The sequence below is a fragment of the Lithobates pipiens genome, unplaced genomic scaffold, assembly GCF_037356315.1.
Source record: "Lithobates pipiens isolate NorthernLeopardFrog02 unplaced genomic scaffold, aLitPip1_a1.2 Scaffold_19, whole genome shotgun sequence".
Classification (NCBI taxonomy): domain Eukaryota; kingdom Metazoa; phylum Chordata; class Amphibia; order Anura; family Ranidae; genus Lithobates; species Lithobates pipiens.
This window is the reverse complement of record NW_027507764.1, coordinates 452,706,066-452,712,065: the sequence shown is the minus strand read 5'-3', so window position 1 is coordinate 452,712,065 and position 6,000 is coordinate 452,706,066. Positions and strand designations below refer to the sequence as shown.

General features: G+C 44.3%; 1 protein-coding gene across 2 annotated transcripts in view; it reads left to right on the top strand.

Moving 5' to 3' along the window:
• The first annotated feature begins 5,106 nt into the window (after positions 1–5,106).
• CYP7A1 (cytochrome P450 family 7 subfamily A member 1) overlaps positions 5,107–6,000 on the top strand; it is a 50,260-nt gene continuing 49,366 nt past the window's right edge. For both annotated transcript variants that reach the window (XM_077492740.1, XM_077492738.1), the window contains exon 1: positions 5,107–5,313. The gene's annotated coding sequence lies outside the window, so the exon portion shown is untranslated. The remainder of the gene's footprint in view (positions 5,314–6,000) is intronic.

Here is a 6,000-nt window from a genome sequence, read left to right as displayed (position 1 = left end):
AGTTGCCCCACCAAACCCAACAAGCAGTATCTCGGATCGCATGGTATGTGGAGTTTGGTTACCTTGTAAATCACTTGAAGGACCTCCTGCCAGTATAGTTGTATTGCTGGGCAGCCCCAAAAGATGTGGAAAAACTCCCCAGGTTTGGTGTGTACATCTCCAGCACAGTGGGGAGTGTGCCGCAGACATCCTATGGAGCCTGTGAGGCATATAATATGCTCTGTGTAGTATTTTATATTGAACCATCTTATCTTTGGCTGAGACCAGGGGGGAGAAGGGGGAATTCCAGATCTCCCTCCAGTCATCCTCATCCAGTCCCGGGATGTCCCTCTCCCATTTCCTGAAGGCATGAGCAATCTGGAGGTATCTAAATGTGCTTGTGGCCTGTCGATCTGGGATCGTGTAGAAATGCAGGAGATTGGGGTTCAGCCACAATGGTGTGTGTGGAGAAAAGGAATTCTGCTTGTGCGTCTGCAAGGCTTCACTCATTTTGCATGCTTGTATGGTGGTATTCATGGAAGGAGTAAGATGGTGACTTTTTTTTTCCCTTAAATAGCAACCCCTGTAAGGCCTCCAGGGATTTGACTATGGCTGCCTCCAGCACTATGGCGGAATTGGTTAGGTCAGGTTGAAGCCACCAATGGTCAGTCACTAGCTGGGCAGCCAGGAAACACTTATAGCAGCCAGGAAAGGCCAATCCCCCCCCCATCCACAGGCCTGGTCAAAGTAGTGTATTTGTATCTGGGCGGCTTTGATCCCCAGATAAAGGATGTGAAAAGTTGTTTGATGGAATTAAAGAGTTTTTGTGAGAGCCACTGAGGAGAGTTCCTAAAAATATATGTGAATTTGGGGAGGACCTTAATTTTGGAAGGTTAATGCGTCCAATTAGTGAGAGAGGTGGTCCATGCTTTTAGTTTGGTTTTAACCCTAGCTAATAAAGGATCCAGGTTGAGTCTCACAAAGTCCTTACTATGTCTGGATATCACAATTCCAAAATAAGTAAAGTGGTCCACCCACTGCAGCGTGAGAGATGGGGATGCAGAGCATCTAGCCACCTCATCTACTAGGAACGACAGGGCTTTGTGTCAATTCACCTGTAATCCTGTGAAGTCTGAGAAGGTGCTCGTTATATTGAGGGCACCTTGCAGAGAGGCCCCAGCATCATTCAAGAAGAGTACTAAGTCATTAGCATAGAGAGACACTCTCTTCGTCAGCCATCTCTGGGAGAAATTCTGAGGGCTTCAGCGATGGGTTCCATGGCCACCACAAAGTGGGCTGGGGAGAGAGGGCATCCATGTCTGGTACCCCTCTGTAGGGGGAAGCGTGCAGATAGTAATCAGTTAAGCCTTATAATTTGCCAGGGGGCCCTTGTAGAGCGTGCATACCCAGTCAATACATTTTAGTGGGAATCTCATCCTCCTCAACACCTCTCATAAATACACCCATTCCACAGTATCAAATGTCTTTTCCATGTCTAGAGTGGCATTCATTCTAGTGCCCTGGTTTGTGTGGGGTGCATGGATATTGGAGAATAGTCTGTGTATGTTGATGTCTGTGGACCTTTCTGGCATAAAGCCCATTTGACCTGGATCTACAAGAGATTTTATAACTTTGTTCAGCCTGGTGGCAAACAGCTTGGTAAGGATCTTCAGATCACAATTGAGAAGTGCAATTGGTCTGTATGAGGCATACAGCTTGGGATCTTTATTGGGCTTAGGTATTAGGATAATGTGGGCTTCTTTCATGGAGGGGGATAAATAGCCTGTTTGTAAACAGGATGTGAACAACTCATCCAATCTTGGGGCAAGCAGTTTGGTGTGGGTTCTATAGAATTCGATGGGTAAGCCATCAGGGCTCGTGGCCTTACCCACCGGGAAAGACTGTATGGCAAGTGTGATTTCTTCCAGCGTGGTGTCCACAACCAAAGATGATCAGAGAGGCTAGAGGGAAGATAGCATGCCTCCTGGATCTCATTAAGAAGGGCCGTGTTTGTAAATGCCAGGTCTATAGAGGATGAGGTCTTGAAGGTGGTAGAGAAACAGGAGTATGTCCTATCATTAGGCTGTAGCCACCTCCATACTTCCATGAAGTCCGTGGCATGTGCCCAGATCTGAATTAAAATTAGCTTGAGGTGAAGGCCTATCCAAATCTCGTGATAGGGTGGTGTTGAAATCGCCCATGGACAGAACCTGGGCAGGGCAATGTGGAGCCAACCTTTCGTAAAGAGGGTAGAGGGACTGCACCTGACTAGAAGGGGGCAGGTAGACATTAACAATAACATATTTCTTGTTGTATATGGTCAATACCAGCATAACATATTTCCCATGAGGGTCTAGATGTACATCATGAAGTATACATGGTATCTATTTTCTGATCAGAATAGACACACTGCGGAGTATGCGGAGTAGTTCGCATTGAAAGCTTTTTGTACCCATGGTTTTTTAAGAGTCATTACTGTGCTTCCCATTAGGTGGGTCTCCTGCAGCAATACTATGTAGGGGTTGTGCATTTTCAGGTATTGAAACAGCAGTGACCTCTTGTATTTGGAATTGAGCCCCCTGACATTCCATGAGAAGACAATCAAGGACTCTTTGCCAGAGTTAACCATCATGGAATACCAGGGGGGGCGTAGGACCAGGATGAGACCGGAAAGCCACTTTGCAGTAAAATCATCATGAACAAGAGCATTGTCTATGTGAGTCTTCAAAGAAACAGGTGTTTGAGCAGCAGTAGTTATATGTATATCTCTAAAACATATGTCCTCCTCTCCCCCCAAAAAATAACTCCCTACTCTAGCATCAAAAGAACAACAGAGCAGCATGGCCAAAAATAGGGGCCAAAAAGAGAAGAAGAAAAAACAAAATGATGCAGGCTTTGTTCTCATAACCATCAACAAGGTGAAAACTTCAGGGTTAGTGCAGGTGGAGCACACCCCAACAAAACGTCTGACAGTACCTGGGTAGGTTCCAGACGTAAGGTGGGTGAGGGAGAAAAGGGGTGAATTTCAGTAGTGTGTCTTGTAGAGTAAGTGCTTCACTTCTGCAACATGTGGCTAGTGTCAGGATCCCAGCCTCCATAAATTACTGTATTAGGTAGAATTGTATTCCAGTATTGATGTCAGGTAAAGAATCAGCTGACGTCGAACCAAGAGACAGCTGTGGCAGGGGTTTCAAAGTAACGGGTGGAACTATCATCCCCCACCCTGAGCTTGCTGGGCTACAGGAGGCTTTATTTCAGGCCTTTCTCCCGGAGGAGCTTGCGGATCTCTGAAGGAGCGATGGCGGTGCTGCACTTCAGGTGAGTAATCAGAGTACAACAAAATGGTAATAGTAGGTTATCCTCGCGCTACAATGGTGAATTAAACAGAACTGGTATGGTTGCAGCAAACCACCGACAGAGGTGCAAACCCTCCCCTCAAGTGATAAATAGTAAAAAGTACCTGGAGGAAAAGTACCTGGAGGAAAATATCTGGGGTGCTTGCACTACACTTAGGATATACACCGCAAACCATTGGAGTATACTGCTGTACCTATACCAACTGAGGATATACACCCTAATCGAGGACATACACCTTAAATATTGGAGCATATTGCTGTCTAACTGACAGCAGTGAGGTAAGGTACCCACTGCACTCAGTGTGTGAGCACCCACTTTGAGGAACTGTAAGATCACCGGTGGAACTACCCCCTGTTTATTCACAGGATTAACCCTTCACACAGCACAGCGTGGATTCACTTTATCTTGCATGAACTGATATGGATTGCTAGTCCTTTATGTCAATTAGAGACACTTTAAGAAACCTTTTTTGAATTGCTGTTTTTTTAGGTTTATTTATTCTTTGATATATTTTTATACACATTTTTATTTATTTATTTGTTGGATTTTACCCTTACACAATTTTCTGTATACACGCTGGCACTTGGATGCACTTTTATGGACTGAGACACACCTTTTTGATTTCACAACTTTCTGGATTGATATTATCAGGATCTGCGTTTTTCGTTTGTATTACTTCACTTGCACTGTATTACGATTGGATAGATTATTTATATCTTTTTATTTGATCTTAGTATGAATAACACTAGGAATATGTGTATATTCTGAACACCCCATTAATCACTTTGAATGATTTTATGCACATAGGTTGTAGATATAGTTTAAATTAATTTTAATCGCATAGGTGCGTCTTTTAGATTTTATATGCGATTATTTATTTATTGTTACTAGATTTAATTAATTTTGTGTGGAGCGCAACACCATTCTTTTTTACGAGTAATCAGAGTACAGGGAGATCTTGGAGTTCTCAAAGGATAGCTCTGTGGCATTTCTGGCAGCTGCCAGTAATTTATTCCTATCACAGTAGTTGAGGAGCTTAATCAGGAAGGGTCTAGGTGGAGCCCCAGAAATAGCTGGTGTAGTGGGGACCCTGTGGGCCCGCTCCACTACAAATGTGAATGGGAGATCTGTGAGGCCAAGCAGCATGGGAGGAACCCCGCAAATTCAGCAGGTTTGGCACCCTCAGTCTGTTCAGGGAGCCCCACCACCCACAGGTTGTTACGATGGAGCCTGATTTTTAGCTCCCTGGAGCCCTTATGCACCGCGTCTTCCACCTGAGATATGCAGGATTCTGCCTCAGACATCCAGGACCAGAATTTGTCCATATCCATACCCGTAGAGGTTGTGTGGTTCCTGGTATCAGGGTCACGCCTTGTACTTCCGATGCCCCGGGGCTACGCACCGCGGGCCTCGTCACAACTAGTTGTGACGTTTGCGTCAACCGAAAGTGATGTTTTGTCCCGCGAGTTGAAGACTGAGACTGACTTAGAGAGGGTGTTTGCTGTGTTATCGTAGAAGGTCCATTCACATTGGCCCTTTTATGTCTTGACTAACATTGGGGCGTGTAATTGGCACGTCTGTTGTACTCCACCCATCCAGTGGCTAATGTCTCCCCAGCAGTATTTGCGGACCTTCCAGCACGCAGAGCATTGCTGTATATCACTGCAACTGTACATTTGGGTCAGCTAGCTTGTGGGATAATATATTTTTTTCTCAAATTGTGTTCCTATTGGGCTATTTATAGTGTAAAATTTTGTCTTTTTTATTTAGGGAGCAATTGCCTTCCGAACTTCCTGGATATAAAGCTACAGCTTTTTGGCAACCCTTGTACTTTATTTTTGATCCATTACGCCAACAACTTAAGGCAGTGAAGCCCTTTTGTTTATCTTTTTATTATCTGGATCCTCCAATTACTGTGATGCATATTGTCCAATGCCTTGAACGTCTGGATATATAAGGATTTATCTGAGTCATTAGGTAAGTACTATGAGATATCGGGTGATTCAGCTCAAGTGGTGTATGCAATTTGAAGAAACATGTGTCAGTCTAGACTGCATTTTCAAGGGCATGGCAGCCCACTTTTATTTAAAGGAAGCAAAAAGTTTGAATCAAACAGAAATTTTCCACGCAGGGGGTCCCACCATTATTGCATTATAGTTAATCAGCCTCCTGGCTTACCTACTGATGACACAGCTGCTTCGGGCCTCACGCCTAGGCCATAGGTCTGTTCCTCTGACCTTTATGTTTACTATTTACTACCAACCCCAGGAGTCCAAATCTGTCTGACCACCTTCCTAAAGGGGCACTCCACCTACCCCTTTTTCCAGGTGTGCTTACATGAGCACCTCTACCTAATTTTTGGGGTCCTCCGTTTCTTTTCAACTGAACTCCATGCTGATTCTATGCTCCATGCCTCTCTTTGGGGGTGGGGGCTCTTTCGGTCATGCATTGGATGAGATACTTACCAAATCTTTATTATATACTAGGACACTAGGGCACTTTCCCTTGAATTGTCTCCTGGCTCCTGGACTTTTTGAACTATCCCGATGTCTGCATATACTTATCTTTTAATCCACATATTGTAAGGTATAGCTACATAGTTGATATTTGATGTATACAGCAATTTTTTATTGCATGTCATTGATTGACATTTATTTTGTAGAG